General features: G+C 43.5%; 1 long non-coding RNA gene across 1 annotated transcript; it reads left to right on the top strand.

Annotated features, from left to right (window-relative positions):
* The first annotated feature begins 1010 nt into the window (after window positions 1–1010).
* LOC114885005 lies at window positions 1011–11294 on the top strand. The gene is made up of 5 exons (XR_003790985.1): window positions 1011–1135; window positions 2162–2433; window positions 2828–3025; window positions 7981–8127; window positions 11196–11294. It is a non-coding gene; the product is annotated as an uncharacterized LOC114885005 (long non-coding RNA).
* Window positions 11295–17711: the final 6417 nt, after the last annotated feature.

Raw genomic sequence — 17711 nt, 5'->3', positions numbered from 1 at the left:
TTGAACTGGTTCTCCATTACCTTTCCCACTCTGCCGATGCTGATAAAACCCCACGAGCCATTGACCCTGGACATGCAGAGACATTAATCTTCAGCTACGGGCCAGGCCCTGCAACGTCCAAGACATTGAGTCAAGTGGTATCTTGAGCAGAGGCAATGGAGTGCCTTGGAGGTTTTAAAAAATGACTGTCCCTAAATGTTCCTATTGTCTTAACAGAACTTGGGGGGCTTTTAGGAAACTGAGCAGTTGAGGCAGCACGCCTTTGGTTGCGGGTTCCGACCAATGGATGAATGACGTGCGCTCCTAGGGTGTGGAAAAGGGAGATGAATTGGGGGAGGGATCAGCGTGGGAAGTAAGTCAGGAGGAAGTAGAGGCGGAAGGTGGGGACCCTGAGTAAGAGAGAAGACTGGGGGGTTTGTCCCTGGTGGGGTGTGATGGTTTGGGGGTGCAGTGAAGGGCAGGGCAGGGACAGCGTTAGTACCAAGGGAAGGAAGTCAGGCACCTGGAGGCCCAGGAAGTGAGGCCTGAAGGGGGAGGCAGGTGATTCCTAAGTGGTGCTGGTTCTAGGGTCTGGGACCCCCTCCCACCCTCATCCTTCATTTAGAAGCAGCAGAAATAGCCCAAGGTGCCGTTTGGATGCAGGACTTTTCTCCCCTAAAATAGGAGTTACCAGCCCCTGCAAAAATATATGTGTTGCTTTTACCCAAACCCTTTGTTTTCTTCTCTGTATTTCCTCTCACCTTCCTCCTCACCTAACCTCCTTCCTTCACTGGTTCCCCCCTGCCACCTTTTCTTTCCCCACCGACCACCTCTTCTTTGCCACCAGGTGAGCGTCCATCCATCCGTTCACTCTGTCAGTGTGGGACTCCTTCCAGAAACCATCCTAGATGAGAATAAGGCAGCGTGTCCGTCCGGAAGCATCAGAGGCAAGCTAGTTCCGAGCAAGCAGGAAAACAAGCCAGCGTGGGTGTGCCTGCGTCAGCTTCGGCGGGGGTGAGGGGTGGTACCAGCACGGAAGGCGTCAAGGAGAAGTGGGTGTCTGAGCCGAAACGTGAAAACCAAACGGGAACTCGCTGGGGAAGCCGGGCAAATGGATCTGACATGAAGGGGAAACGCCCCGTGTGCTCAAATGCATGTAAGTCGGCCAGAGAGAGAGAAAAGACAGAGTGAGAGGCAGAACCAATGCAGGACAGGGGAGGGGGGCCAGGCAGGCTCTGGGTGATGGGCTCCCCAGAGAGGCTGGAGCACACGGTGGAGAGAGGTTAGGCTGGGAGGTCAGTTCACAAAAGACAGATGCACCATGATGAGGGGCTCGGACCTGATCCTGAGGGTGTGGGATCCACCTCCGATCCTGAAGGTGCGGGATCCACCAAGGGGACTGGATCAGACTAAAGAGAGGCCACTGGGGCTGTGAGCTGCATGGGTAGGGGCCGGGGCCTGGGGAGGGACCGGTTGGCCAAGAGGCTGCGTCATCTCCAGAGAGAGACAACCTGAGCTGAGCTAAAGCCAGAAGGGGGCAAAGAAGACAGGGTGTCTAAAAAGGTGGAATCACCCAGAGGAAGGTGGGGAGAAGCAGGGAGAGGAACCTGCCAGAATCCCAGCAAGTCTAACTAACTCCCCGTCCGACTCCCGCCTTCCGCAGCTTTTCCCTCGAGTGTATTCCATACTCCTCCCCTTCAGATTCCTCTCCTGTGTCTCTGCTTTTGTTCACATCTCCCCCCAAGAACTTCCTCCCACCTGGGTACATCACCGTGCTTCCAAACAATGTTCCCTCTCTACTCTCCTAAAATTCCTTCTCTGAATCTCATTTTCACCTTTGTCATTCTCTCCTTTTCCCAGTCCCATGCTTTTCCCAGCTTGATGCCATGCCACAGTGGGAGCCGGGACCTGCTGCTGGTTGCAGGGGCTAGACTGGCTTCCAGCCTCTTACTTCAGGGCTGCTTGGGAGACAGAGTTGAAGGCTTCTCCTAGGAAGCAGCATGGAGGAGATTTGGGCTGTGGAGGAGAGAAACCCAGAAAGATGACATCAAGGGTGGATTTAAGGCAGACATAAAACTAAATGGGTCTTGTTTCTTCCCTGAAATAGTCCTTTGGGAACAGATTCAATGTGGTCCATGGAGATGTCCACATTCCATAGTCCTAAACTTGGGATTTTTTTTAGTATGGGAGAGATCCTAATTCCTAAGAGGGCAAGAGGGAAGCTGCCTTCCCCCAACTCCTCCCCAGCAAAGCATCCTCCCGGGGGAGTGGAAACATAGACTCCTGATTCCGGAAGCTTCAGGAACGACCCGTGGAGGTTTCAGAGGAGCCATGAGGAGTCATTTCTGTAGTCTCCATGTTAATGAGGCCAGAGGAGGTTAGTGATCGTCTGCTGGATGCTCTGCTACTTTACATACTTCGCATCTCCTCTAACCCTCACATCAACCTTTGGAGGTAAGTGTAATTATAATTCCACTTTAGAGATGGAGAAACTGAGGTCTGTGGCCTTAGGAAACTTGCCCAGGTCTGCATGAGTCCTCAGCCTTCCCCACTTGGCCATGCACTGCTTCTACTGTCAAGCTAATGTTTGAAAACAAAAGTAAACCAATAACAACCTACCTTAGCCTAACATAAATTTAAGCCCACATTTTTTCTTTCTCTCTCCTGAGATGTTAGAAATGGATCTCACTGTCTGGGTTTTGCTTTCAAACAGAGAATTAAAAATGTTTCCCACAGAATTTTGATGCTTTTCTCCAGATGAAATATTTGGTACCCTGAAAAGGTATTTGTTTGTTTGTTTTTTTGAAGACAGCCTCCAATAAAAACTTTGACTAAGCCTGCCTTTCAGCTCTTTCCCAAGACAGCTCCTCTGGGGAACCGATCTTTGGAGGGATATGTTGGAAGGATTTCCCAGGACCTTCAGAAGGAGTCGAAGTTCTGGAAGAAAATTGTCTACCCACTGCATGGAAGGGGATTGGAAGCAGGCTTCATGGGCTGCAGCCGGAGGTGGAAATAGACAAGGGAGTCCAAAGTCAGTGTGCAGAAGGTGAGGGACAAGTGGAGTGGCTGCTGTCACCAAACACCTAAAAATATGAGAGTGGCTTTGGGACAGTGGAGGACGGCAGCTGGAAAGACCTTGAAGACAGTATTAGTAAAAATCTAAAGGGTCTCAAAGAGGCTGTTAGCAGAAGCCTGGTGTCCCTCGAGAAAGCTAGCTATCAGGATTAAAGAAAAATGAGGGAACTGTTATTGGCAACGAGACAGAAGAGGATCCATTATGTAGAGGTGGAAAGTTGAGCAACACTCTTGTCTGCAGTAATGGGGAGAATAGAAAGTGCACCCTTTGAGTTGGGTGATCTAGCTAAGATTTCCAGGCAGGGTTAAAGGTCACCCTGACGTCTTCTTGCTGTAAAATTTGAGAGGAGAGAGAGAAGCTCAAGGGAACAAAAAAGTTAAATATAAAGGACACAGACTCTGCACAGCAGTTTGGAAGGTCTCCTGCTTCTCCAGATGGAAATCAAGAATAGCTTCTGGAAAAAAATAAAATTCAGGGAATGGGCAGAAAAACATGGTGTAATGACAAAATTGAGAGTATGACTGTAAAGTCCTTTGATAAGCCCTTGGAAAAATTCAATGTAATGCCTTAGAGCATTTTGTTCATTCAAAAACAAAAATGAAAACAAAAACAAAATCCAGGACTTTTAAGAATCCTTGGTAGCTTTGGCAGAAGCCAAAGGGAGAGAATGATTTATCCCCAAGAGATTTGTGGATGTGACTTTTTATTTTTCTAATGGCATGAACCGCAGTAAGATTCATAGGAGGTTTCCAAATGTTTTAAGAAAATTGTACAAGCAGAAACACCACTAGCTTGGACTGAAAGAGACAGAGAACATACCAAAATAAAAGAAAAAGAAAAAGGTCTTTGGGCCCCCAAACTTTTACAGGCTGAAAATAGTCTGAGAAAATGTCTCAGCTGCAAATATAGGTTACCTTTTCAGGAAAAGGAAGAATGGCTGTTAGGACAGAACCAAGACTGCAGCAGGTAATTTCCAGGGCTTGGTCTCTAATCAGGGAACAGACCACATGTTCCCATCAGATTTCAGAGTTGCTTTAGACCAGGGACTCCCATATGTCTCCTGTTTCCCCCCTTTTTGAATGGGAGTGTCTCTAGTGGTTATTCCATGCCCGTCCCACCACTGTGTGTTGGGTGTAGGGGAGAGGGCAGATAACTTGTCTCGTTAGTTCCCGGGTGCTCAGATAGAGAAGACTGCCCTGGAGGGAGCGTGTGTCTCCTTGGACCGTCCAGCACAACCTCCTTGGCACTTTGCACACACTGTTCCCTCTGCCTAGACTTGTCTTCCCTCACCTCCCCGCCTGGTTAATTCCTATTTGTACTCTTAAGATTCAGCTCAAAATGACCGCTCCACGAAGCCTCGCCAGTTTCATCAGCTAAAGTTAAGAGTTATGTTTCTGTCTTTCTGTAGGATTTGCTATGGCTTTTTATCACCCTGAACTGAAATGGTTTACATACTTTCTTCCTCCCCAGCTGGCCCATGAGTTCAAACGTGGTAGGGATTGTGTCTTATCATTTTTGTTGTTTATCCAAACTTATTGCAAAATTAACACAGAAGCTCAACCAATGTCTGACATTAAAGCAATAAATAGGAGGCTACAGATGGCCTAAAAGCTTTGATGAAGGAGAGTGAGTGAAGAAAACCTAAACGGTGTGCTTAGCAACCGAGGCCTGGAGAGGAGTCCTGTCCTGGAGGTCAGCGTCACCGACTTGGCATTTGGGAAATCTGCACGCACTTCCCAAGTGGTGAGCGAGCCCAGGGAAGAAGTAGCTTCATCCTTTTTGGGGAGGGGCTGGGCACCTTGTTCTCCTTGACACGTAATCAGCGACTTAGAACTAAGTGCTTTCAGCATTTGGCAACACATTAACAGAGCGTGAAGGGGGATCTGGGGATTCTGGAAATCGGAGCATCAAATTCCTAGAGATCATCTCAGACCTAAAATCTTCTGTTTGGAGAAACCACCTCGGAAACTTCTGTTAAGATCTATGAGACCAGAGACTGACTGTGGCCCCTTGCACATGCTGGCACAGAGCAGGCACTAATTTTTTTTTTTTTTAAATGGTTGATTATTGGCAGATGTGAAGAAGGAAGAAGGGAAGGGGATGTTTTGGAAATTTTCTAATGTTGCTTAAACAGGTAGCGGTTTTTAAATGAATGGTGCGAGTTTATATACCAGTGGGTATGATATCGTAGGGGAGGTTTTATACCATCAGGACAGTGATATCCAATGGCTATGTCCCTCGGACCTTTCTCCAGAAGGCCTCCTTCATCTGGATGGGACTCTGTCCTCCCCTAATTCTTAGTAATACTCCCTCTGAGAGAGTCTGAGACTCTCATGTCCCCTGTTGTCATGGAAACCCCATCTGGATTCCAGGGAACCAGAGTCTTGAGGAGAGATGATTCATGTTGGGCCCAAAATAAGATTTATTGAAATGATTGATTTTTCTGTTTCTCCCTGAGAGAATCTCAAGGTCAAGACCTAAGAATGATCACAAATACACAAATATGTATCTCCTCAACTCCACAGAACTTATACAAAGACAGTGCAGGAGGGCCACTTGTGAGATGCCTCTTAAGAGGGGCTGGCAAGACCTCTCCCTAGCCCCCAAATCCCCCTTCAGCACAAAGCTGCCCCTGGCTAGGTCAGTGGCTTTGTGAAAAGCAGAAAAGTCGGCCCTTCCTTCAAGAGGACACGGCTCTGTGCCGGGGGGCATGGCTTGGTGAGCAGAGTGCAGATGGGTTTACTGTCTCACTCACCCCTCAGCTTCAAGTTCTACGTCAAGAATAATCTACACAATCGTAAATGAAACTCCTATCGTCATGGAGTCCAAAATTCCATCACGAGGATCCATTCTACGTACCTGGACGAAAGCATCGTTCCCCACTTCATCAAGTGTGAACACCCCCAGATACTGGGTACCCATCCAGCTCCTGTCGGCCATCTATCACTGCATTCTGTTTACCAAACGACAAGAAGTAGTGGCAGAGATGGGGAGGGGACACCAGGCAGAGACCTGAGCTGTGGAAGATCCCAGGGGAAAAGACTGGTTTGTGGGAGGCCCTGGAAGGCCAGGGAGGCCGAAGTTCAGGAAAGAGGCTGGGAGCAGTGGGCTGGGGGGAAGATCAGCAGGGCCAGACCACATTCACCTATTTCTTTTTTTTAATAAATCTTTCCAAAGTTTGAAATGTTATTTTTTTATCTTTTTTTTTTTGTTGTTGTTGTTGTTGTTGCGGTACGTGGGCCTCTCACTGTTGTGGCCTCTCCCGTTGCAGAGCACAGGCTCAGCGGCCATGGCTCACGGGCCCAGCCGCTCCGCGGCATGTGGGATCTTCCCGGACCGGAGCACGAACCCGTGTCCCCTGCATCGGCAGGCAGACTCTCAACCACTGCGCCACCAGGGAAGCCCTTTTTTAATCTTTATATTTTTTCCAATATTTGAAAATTTGCAAAACTTATTTCCTTTTAATCATTTTAATGTGGCTACTAGAAACTTCCAAATTACATATGTGGCTTGCGTCATATCTCTATACGGATCTAGAACTCCGCTCAGCTCCTGGCACTTAGCAGATGCTCGTAAATGTGATTTGAAATGAAAAGAAATGAAATGTACCACAGGTACCTGTCTCAGAGCTGACGGATGCGTCCTCTTTAGACAGTGCTGCTTTTTCTTCGTGGCTATTGTTTGCTCTCCTCTGTCTTTCTTTCCCCCAGAGTTTTATTGAGATATAATTGACATGCATCACTGTGTAAATTGAAGGTGCACAACATAATGGTTGGACGTACAGATCTTGTGAATTTTGTTCTCCTCTTCAAAAATTCATAGTTGCGGGCTTCCCTGGTGGCGCGGTGGTTGAGAGTCCACCTGCCGATGCAGGGGATGCAGGTTCGTGCCCCGGTCTGGGAGGATCCCACATGCCGTGGAACGGCTGGGCCCGTGAGCCATGGCCGCTGAGCCTGCGCGTCCGGAGCCCGTGCTCCGCAACGGGAGAGGCCACAACAGTGAGAGGTCCGCGTACCACAAAAAAAAAAAAAAAAAAATCATAGTTGCTTAGCACAAAAGATCAAGCCAATAAGCAAAAAGATATTTCCAGATATTTTTTCTTTAAGTAGAAAAAATCCCCATGTCCCACTCCCTCATACCCTTCTCTGGGAGGGACTACGACCTCTCAAGTACAGTGAGATGGCTGGTTATACAAGGAGAAAAGACAGTTTATCGAATTTCGATCCTTTCTGTAGACGTTGAAATCGATTCAGAATTCTCAGTTGTCGAAAATCCAAATCCTTCCCTTTGAAGCCCCACGACGGCTTCAAAGTATCTATGAGAAATAGTGCAAGGAGCAGAGTAAGTAGTTAACCGCCTTCTGTTAAATAACGTTAAATGAATAAAGCTTTGAGGTCAGATTAGGAATGCAGAGGAAATAGCAATCTGGGGGAAAATTTAGCGTTTCTTTTTTTTCTGAATCACTAGGAAGAAGAAAAAATCTCACACAAATTAAATTTCAGGTTTTCAGAAGTCTGTGACGACTCCTGGCAACAGGGAGCAAAGTTCTGGAGTTAAATGTGATGATAAGTTCACCTTCGCTTCCGAATTCTCTTCCCCATGTTTTGCATATGTAGTTTTACCCAACACATGCCTGGGCCAGACACAGGAGCCCTGCCGTGACGGTGCTGGACCAGGGGAAGGTGGGCTTGTGGGAGAGGGGGTCACCATAGCTGGGATTTGGGGGAAGAGTTACAGGCAAGAAGCGGGTGTAGACAGGTGCCAGAGGAGACTGTGGTTTTAGGCATTTGTTTGTTTGTTTGTTTAATTACTTGTTATATTGGATTGCATTTCTTTGCCCAGAAGAGGTACAGGTTTGAGATGAATTTTAGATGTTTTTAGAACAAAAATGTTACTCATTTTTGAATCTTCTGTTTTTGCCGTAGCTGTGCGACCAAGCTGGAGGAAAAGAAAGCGCGAGGAACTCCCACCAGACTGAAACCCTTTTTGTTTCTCGCATGCCACAGAGCCTTCATTCTGTTCCTGAGGAAGAAATAGTATCCTGAAGGATTCCCGAAAAGCTGGACAATTAGGTAAATATTTTTGCTCAAAAAACATGCCATTTGGTACCACTTTCCTTGATAAATTCTTTCCCCTGTCAAAAAGGGAGCAAAAAAAAAAAAAAAAAAGTAACCTTTCTCCTGAGATGAAATCATAATGAATAGAAAGATACAATCGGGTTTTTATAGTGTTACAACAGTTAAGCATACTAGAGCTTGAAGTCATTAAGCTTTTTCCATCATATTTTAAACTTTTCTAAAAATAAAAAAATAGAGCTCAGGGTAACATCTGTTCTTTAAAAGGATACCCTGTTATTGAGGAAGGAAATGAGACAGTTGGTCCCTAATCATGTTGCCTTAATAGTTGTAAAAGTCACACTTTTACAAAAGGGATATAGGTTATCTTAACCAGCTTCATTTAGAGTTAGCATAATGGCCGTGATATAAGACAAGCTTCATGGAAAAACTGTCTCCACACTTTTCCCCTTATTTCTAAATGCACTTGATCAATATGATACACTACAGTTGATCAGAGCAGAACTTTAGATAAACAATTGACCATGGAGGTAACATTATGGCTGTAAATCACATGTACTTGTGTCTACTCAATCTTTTACACCATATGATTCATTCATTCATTAGTTCATTCACTCAGTACACGTGTTGAATGCATTGTATGGAGAAGAAATAACTTAGCCTAAAGGATCTGAAGCCAACTTCCCAGCTGAAAAGGTTTTTGATCAAAGTCTTGGAGATTACACGTGTGGCAGAATGGCCATCCTGACAGAAGAAACAGCACATATAAATACACGGAAGAATGAGAGCACATGCTATGTTCAGGGGGCAGCACTTAACTTCAAGTGAGAGAGGCCAGGATGCCCGCAGTGGAGTGGGCTGCACCTGGATTGCAAAAGGCCTTGAGTGCCAGCCCAAGGGGGTTATATTTTACTTTATAAGAAAAAGATGATATGAAATGGACCTCCAGTCAAGTAGGCTCCCCTTCATCTCATATTTCTCCATATTCCCTGTGCTCTAAGCACAAAGCAATGAAAGACAAAGTATGAAAAGAAAAAACAAACCTAAAAAGATATCGCCAAACTCAAAAAGAAGAAAAAATATCTTTATGGATCACTCAAAGCAGTGAGGAGGGAGGAAGCCATGGCCTTGCAGGCCACAGCAGAAAGGAGCCTGGCTCTTTTGGGGTAACAGAAGCTAAGTGTCCACGCAAAGGATGGTGGAAGCAGGCTAACTGTCCGAAGACAGGGTCTGACTCTCCCAGAAGGTACAGGATGAGGGAGGTGGGACCCAGGCTCCCAACAAGGAACTGATCCAGGTTCTGTGAGTGACTCTGCAATGTTCTTATTCTCACTGTGGGGCAGGAGACTCCAGGAAACCATCATAAACCTGGCTGTGGACTGAGGGCGCAGGGTGCTGGGTGGAAGCATCCACAAAGCTTTTCAACTGGATGCAAGAGAGAGGGAACAAAACAAAAAGCCTCCCGTATAAAGTGAGCCTGCAAACTTTCCAGAATATACATAGGAAGTGAGTGCTAAGAAAAACAATCAACAAAATCAATAATTCACGCCAACTGAAAATAATTTTACAAAGCAGTCTGATGAAGGCTTAAATAGAAAGTTTAAGATAATCAAAGAGACGAAAAAGAAATTTCATTCATTAAAAATAAACAATTTAAGATAATAAGAATTCATAATTCTGTACTTGCAGTTGGATTAAAGGCAACAACTGAAAGCAGAGATTATCAAAATGAATGAGAGAGAAAGAGAAAGAGATCCAGCCATATACTAGTGACTGGAAAAATACACCTAAAACAGTATCAGTCCAAAAGACTGAAAACAAAGAGTGGGCAAGAGAGAAGATAGATCATTCAAATTCCAAAAGAATGTTGAGCAGCAATATTAATATTAGACAAAATGGAATTTATAGCAAAAAAAATGAGGAAAAAGAGAGACACCATATAGTACAAAATGAATCATCTGCCAAGATGATGTAGCAACCATGACTTTGCACACACTGAGCAACATGACTTCAAATGATACAAAAGGGGGAAACTGATCATTCTATACAAATAATAGATTTTTAACATTCTTCCAATAGAAAATGATGAATTGTAAAAAAAACCTTGTAAGACTGTAGAATATTGAAGAAAATATATGTAAATTTATTTAACAGCTTTATACAGAACACCCACACACAGTAAATAAAGATTATAATTGATTTTCATGTTAACATGGAACATTTGCAGACTTGATCATGTCACAAAGAAGATTTTAACAATTTTCCAAGAATTTATATCATACATATTTTCTGATCACTATGCAATTAAATTCCATACCTACAAGCCAGGGAAAGAGGTTTTTGTTTTGTTTTTGTTTTTGTTTTTAGTAAGTGGAGAAAAAAGCATGTCTGGTAGCTTAAAAATGCTCTCCTAAATAACTTTTGGGTTCAAGAAGAAATCATAAAGTCCAAAATAATTTAAACTAAGAAAAAGGGAAAGGATTACATAAACACATGTGATGCAGTTAGTGTAGACTTATAAGGTTCAATTAAGACCTAAATTTAATTTATAAAAAGAAAGAAAGGTAAAAAGTAAATGAGTCTATAGTCAATCCAAGAAGCAAGGGGGGTAAAAAACAGGAAGACCCTAAAAAGAGAAGGAAGGAAAAAATAAGGGTGAGCTAGAAATCTAACAATACAAAAGATCGATAAAATCAAAATTTGATTTTTTGAATAAAAGAAAAAGTTCTAGTACGCATAATAAAGAAAAAGGCACGAATAAACAATACCAAGAACAAAAAGGGGAACAGAACTATATTGCCTTAGAAGGGAGATTAAACAGATCGTAAGAGAAAATGATACATTTATGCAAATAAAATTGAAAATTAAGAAGAAAGGATTAAGATTTTTTTTTACAATGGAATAAAGGGAGAATGAATACCAGGGTGAAATTAGCAGTCTCAGCCATACTTTCTAGGCCTAGTTTATTAAGTTTTTTAAAAATTCGTTAAGTCAATGATAAATTTTATTGAATGTTTTTTCTTCATCCCTTGAGAAAAGCATACAATTTTACCCTTTACATTCAGACGGCGGTACAGCATAATAAGAAGAACCTGGATCTCTGAGATGTCCCCAACGGACTGGGTTTCTTGAGCATGAAAAATAAATTTCTATCTTGTTTAACCCACTGCCATTTAGTCGTTTTGTGTTACCCTCAGCCAAGCCTAATCCTAACTGATAGGAAAAAGGAACACGTTAACCTAGTAAAGAGTATTTATTAAGATATATTACAAAATCGCATCTAGTGACAAAGTAATGTGAGCTGGGCCCCTGGAGTTTTGCCTTGCAGGGGTCCTGAGAAGTGAAACTCAGTAAGCACCCATGTCCAAGTCAGGAGGAAACAGAACCGCTCACTCTAACTGCTTCTTTTCAGCCCTGTGCCAGAAGTCTTAGCTAATACAGTCAGATAAAGAATTTAAAAGGAAAACGGTCTTTATTAGCAGGTGATGTGATAGTCTTAAGAAATGTTATAGATAAACTTTTGGAATGAATAAGAGTGATCACTAAGCTGGATGTAAGGCCAAGAAACAAATCAGTAGCCTTCCTTAATCACCAGTCTTAGACAATTAGGAATGTAATTTTTTTTAAATGTCTTATTCGCAAAACTGAAGAAGGTGCTTGTGGAGAAGCAGATGGAATATTATTGAAGGAAATGATAAAAGACATGGTATATTAATTAGGATGCTTTCACATGCAAGTAACACATGCCGACCAGAAATGCCTTAGCTATGAGAATATTTATCATTTGGTGTAACAAGAAGTCCAGCACAGGCAGGTGCGGGTTAGTCCTGCGACGCAAAGACGTCATCAGACGCCCAGGATCTTTCCATCTTTCTGCGGCAGGGCTTCTACCCTCAGATTTGTCCTCTCATGGCTGTAGGTTGGCTGTATTAGCTACAGTCTAGGTGTAAAGTCCCCTTCGTACAGCCTCATTCTGAAGGAAGTAAAAGAAGTATCTCTTCACACATCCGTGTTTATCAAACTGTTCTCATAGAATGTCACCTCTAGTCGCACTCCCCGGGATTAAGTTGTGAGGTCATGCCTACCGGCAAGGGAGGCTGAGAAAGCATCTCATATTTTCAGTCTCTATCGTGGGAAGTATGTTCTTCCAGTAAGAAAGGGGGTGGGGTGGAGCAGGTTACTGAGGAAGAGGCCACCCCCAAATAAACGGACGGAGAGACCCGATAGCATTACTGCTCCTCCAATTTAAGTCTATGAATTCAGGGCAATTACAATCAAAATGGAAATGAGTTTTTTTCCCAGGCACTTGAAAAGCTTATACAAAAATTAATATGGGAGGGAAAAAAGGGCCGAGAATAGCTCAGACAATTTTGGAAGGGAACAAAATTGGGGACACGTGCCCAACTAGAGATCGAAATACCTTGTAAAGCCATAATAACTAAAGGCGAGAACACTTATGACAACACCCACTTCACAAAACTGTTACAAGAATCACGTTATAAGGCCTACGTGAAAAAGGCTTTGTTGACTGTAAAATGCTGTCTAGATGTGAGACGGTACAGAGGACAAAGGTGTATATTGCATCTCTGAGCTACAACGCTTCCTCCAGCAGTAAAATTAATGACATCGACTTCTTTACTCCCTACCTGCCATAAATTCTTCCTGTGAGTGGGCTCAAAGGAGGGTAAGAAAGAAGCACGAAATCTTCCAGTTGGAGGGAATCTTGGAGGTTATTATTTCAGTCTCCCACTCAGCGGAGGAATCCTATCTACAAATTCCGGCCCCAGGTGGCCATCCTGTCTTGGCTTGAACACTTTCTGTGATGGAAGGGTTACTCCCTCTCAAAGCATCTCGGTCCTCGGGCAGGCAGCAGTGACAGTTAGAGATGGAGCTGAAATCAGACTCCCTCCAACCTTTTTCCACTTGTCTTAGTTCAACCTTCGGGAACAACACAAAACGAATTCACTCCCTTCCACCCTTGACAGCAAATCAAGGGTTTGAAGAAGGCCATCAGGGCCTTTCCCTGGGATAAACATTCTCAGCTTTTTAACTGTCCCTCTAAGACCTTTCCCTAAACAGGCTGGCCTCCCCGGGGTGCCCACTCCTTGGTCAATATCCTTTTCAAAGCTGGTGGTACCTCCCTGCCACTGCCTCCAAATGGAAACAGCTTAAATGTCCACGAGTGAGTCACTTTAAACAAATTAAGGTATATGCATATGATAATGGATGGTGTGACTATTAAAACTGTGTTTTCAAAGAATATATAATGAGTTGGGGGGAGGAATTCAGGATATGATGTTAATTTCAAAAAAAAAAAAAAAATTTTCCCTCCATATTCCTCCGTCTCACACACAAAAAAGACTTGAAGGACACATACCAAAACGATACCAGTAGTTATCACTAAATGGTGACAGTTAGATCATTTTTGTTTTCTTTTTTTCACCTTTCTACATTTGTAGGTTTTCTACCATGACTATACTTTTCTTTTGTAATTAAAAAAAAAAAAATTACAGAGGCCCACAAAGCTGAATGTGAAGGAGAAACATGGTGCCTGGAACAGACCCGGATGCTCTGATGCGGGCAGCCAACGGGGTGCTCACCATCTTGGTGTGACCATGACAAGCATTAGTTTTTTGGAGCCATGTCAGAAATTTGTCAGAAAATTGAGCTTTTTGTTAACTAAAATCCTCAAGACTTTTTTTTTCACATGAACTCTCGTCAATAGTTTGAATAACTGAGTCTTTTTTTTTTTAATCAAAATGAAAATCTTTCATTTTCCCCCATTAAATTCCATGTGTTTGTTTTGGCTCCTTGCTTAGCAAACCATATCCTGTTTCTGCCATGCTGTGTATTACTTATACGTTTCCATTTTGTGTCAGCCCTCATTTATATGTTGGCCTACCGTTCACGTCATTGAAAGATATTTAACAGAACCGGTCCCCACAGAAGGACCAGAGGCATCTTGTACTGTACACCTTTATTTGGATGACTTGGCTCAATCATTCAGTGCTTTCTGGGTACAGTGGGTTGCCTAGTTGTGCCTTTACCCAGCTGGACATCATCTCTTCCTTATCTATTCATCTTACCATGAGAAATTTTGCCCAAATCCCTGCTGAAAGATTCAGTACCTCTGGGACAACCTGGTGATTTTTGATAACCTTTCAAGAAAGAAAAGAATATGAAATGATGTTAGTATGATGTGGTTTGTTGTACACAAACTTGTGCTGGCTTTTTGAGATTTCTGCTTCCTTTTTGAAGCGATTTCAATCTAACTCTTTAATAACCCAGGTTAAGGTTTGCTGGGGATCAAAGTTAAACTCAATGGTGCAAACTCTCCGGAAGCTACATATTCCCCCTTTTGATAACTCGGACCGTTTCCCATCACTAATCCTTTGGCATCACTCCTGAGATCCCTGAAAGATTACCGACAATGGTTCTGTGATGAAACCTACAAGTTCTATGGTCCCCGGGGATGAGATTTGTCAGGACCTGGAGACCTGAGCTTATTTAAAGAGGCCAGGTATTTACTTCCTGCAGAGCTTCACACCTAGGGCTGTAGTTTCCTTTTAACCATGTTGAAGATCCTTCTTGGAGATAGAGGAGATGACAGCTACTTAGGAGTGGAGCAACTCTGCTTTGTATCTGTCATCTTCTAGCGTAACACCGTCTGCCCCTGGCCCTTCCCTATTCTCCCAGGTCAAAGCACGCTCACACAAAGCTCTGTTAGCTGTTCTGGAGCATTTTTTTGCAAGTCTCAGCTAGATTCTGAGCCCCAGCCTTGCTAACACGATGGCTGCAAACCCATGACACTCTTTGCTGTTCTCCTCTTGTTCTGTGCTCCTCCCTTGCGCTGTTATAAAGGCTCTTGGAGAACCTGAGGCTGCTGGAGGGCTTCCTTTGCTGGCTCTGGGTCTTCCCTTTGCTCCATTGTCGGGATCGTGGGAGATTGTACTGTCAGAATTTAATTTCGGGAAGAATTTTTTTTTAAGTTGAAGGATAGTTGATTTACAATGCTGTGTTAGTTTCAGGTGTACAGCAAAGTGATTCAGTTATAATATATATGTATATATATACATATATGTATTCTTTTTCAGATTCTTTTCCATTATAGTTTATTATAAGGTATTGAATACAGCTCCCTGTGCTATGCAATAGGACCTTGTTGTTTATTTATTTTATATACAGCAGTGTGAATCTGCTAATCCCAAACTCCTAATTTATCCTTCCGGATCCCCTTTCCCCTTTGGTAACCGTAAATTTGTTTTCTATGTCTGTGAGTCTATTTCTGTTTTATAAATAAGTTCACTTGTGTCATTATTTTAGATTCCACATATAAGTGATATCATATGATATCTGTCTTTCTCTGACTTACATCACTTAGTATGAAAACCTCTAGGCCCATCCATGTTGCTGCAAATGGCATTATTTCATTCTTTTTTATGTATATACAGTAGTATTCCACTGTATATACATCTTCTTTATCCATTCACCTGTCGATGGATTTTTAGATTGCAGGAAGAATGTTTCTTTAACACATCCTCTGTCCTCTTACCTTTAAACAACAAAACACCAACATAATAAAATAAAACACAATAACAACGGCAACCAAAAAGCTCCCCTTTAGGCTTGCTTCTCATCACGGATGCAAACGAGGTCTGATAAGACGCTGGAAGTGGGCATTTAGGCTCCTCGTGGTACATTTTCTTAGAAAAACATATGACAAATGATGAAAAATGTTGCTTAACTTGCTTCAAATACTAATGTGGAGGAGCTATTCTTTCCTGTTTATTGTGCAGTGGTAAAGACGGGAGAGGAGTGATGGAGAAACAAGGGAAATTAGTATTGAGTACCAACCACGTGGTTTCATTTAATCTTCATATCAATCCTGGAAGCACCGTCCCAATTTTAAAGGTGGAAAAAAATGAAGCTCAGGCTTAAGTAACTTGAAATAACTTTGTCTGTGGTCCAAAAGGTAGAGCCAAGCGTTGAACTCAGAATCAGTATGATTCTGCCGTTCATGCTTTTTTCTACATAACAGGTTGTAGGTAAGCAGCTCACAGGACAATCCAGTCCAGAGATGTGTTTTTTTGGACCACCCTGTATTTTAAAATTTTTGAATATATTGCCAACATTTACAATGTAGGAGATTTTACATCAAATTCCAGATTTCCAGCTTCTTTTGAAAATCTCTGGACCCACATTTCTCCCCATGGTGACCACTGGCCAAGCTGAATAATGGCGATCCCTTTAGAGAGACCATGCCCCCTCCAGGTTGCCATGATCTCCGATCCTATCCTCATTTACATCCTCTACTTGGTCCTGCTGGTATTTGCATTTGCAATGCCCTAGGCCATGCTGATGCTCTACTGGTTTTCCTGGTTTCAGAGAGAAAGACTGCTGCCGTATGCAAAAGAAGGGAGCAAAGGATACAAAAATCACAGATATGTCTCTTACACTCAATTCAGCCTCATTATTGCCCTGGAAAGGGGGCTCCCAGAAACTCAAGATGTCCCCAAAAGAATGTGCTTGTTTGTCCCAGGCTCCTCTGTTCCCAGTTATGTACTCAACTCTCTGTACTCTTTCTTAAACCACAGCGTCTAGTAAGAGTATCATTTAAGACTTTGTAACCTCCGACAATGGGCAAAAGAGTTTGTTCCTATGACTGTTTAAACGGAGGTCTCAGGCATGATCAAACTCTGTGCTGTCCCAGAATCTCTGGCTAAGAGATCTCTCCATCCACAGCTGGATGCTACGGACAGAACAGTAAAAAATGTACGTAGGCTAAATAGGCCAGACAGTGGGGATATAAATAGGCCAGACAGTGGGGAACCAGGCTGGGGATCAGGAACCCGTTTCCTGCTCTTGGTCCTGTTCTTATAAGGACACCAGAGCGTAGGACATTACAGCGATACAGACCTGAAGAGGCAAGTCCGAAACTGGGGCTAGTAAGTTTGAATGACAAATGCAGGGAGAAATATGAAAATCATTTTGAAGGGAGAGATTCATTCATTCAGTCAGTCATTTGACACATATGTATTATGTGTCCACTACATGTCAGACACATTTTAGGCCGTGAGGATTCAGAAGTGAATGAGACACACAGAAGTTCCTGCCATCATGGAGCTTACTTTTTTATAGGGAAAGACAGACCGTAAACAACCAAACAAACAAGACTAAAAAGGAAATATATATAATGTCAGTTGATGATAAGGCTGTGGAAAAACTCAAGCAGGGCAAGGGAGTTAGGGAGCTTTTTCTGAACGCTCGTGAGGCAGATCCAGTGGAGCCTGGGGTGGGGGGAGGGGAGAACTGCTGGGCCAGTGAGTGAATTTGAGGGCTGGGACCCCGCACACGCGTGGGGGAGCAGGCCAGCCCATCCCTGGGGATGGTATAAAGGCAGAGACAGATAGGCTGGTACACGGGGTGACCGGAGCTTCTATAGCCAGGCTGGTCACCAGGCTGAACACGGGGCCTGAAGGGAGGGGACAACTCAGGAGCCGGGACCAAAGGCCCACGGAGAGGTCGGTAAGGGGAGACGTCTTTAGTTCCAGTAACTGAATCTAGAGGACAGACCTTTAAAC

This window comes from Monodon monoceros, unplaced genomic scaffold (assembly GCF_005190385.1).
Source record: "Monodon monoceros isolate NGI ecotype Baffin Bay Population unplaced genomic scaffold, NGI_Narwhal_1 Super_Scaffold_6, whole genome shotgun sequence".
Taxonomy (NCBI): domain Eukaryota; kingdom Metazoa; phylum Chordata; class Mammalia; order Artiodactyla; family Monodontidae; genus Monodon; species Monodon monoceros.
Note: the sequence above shows the minus strand (reverse complement) of the source record. Positions and strands in the feature narration are given on the sequence as shown.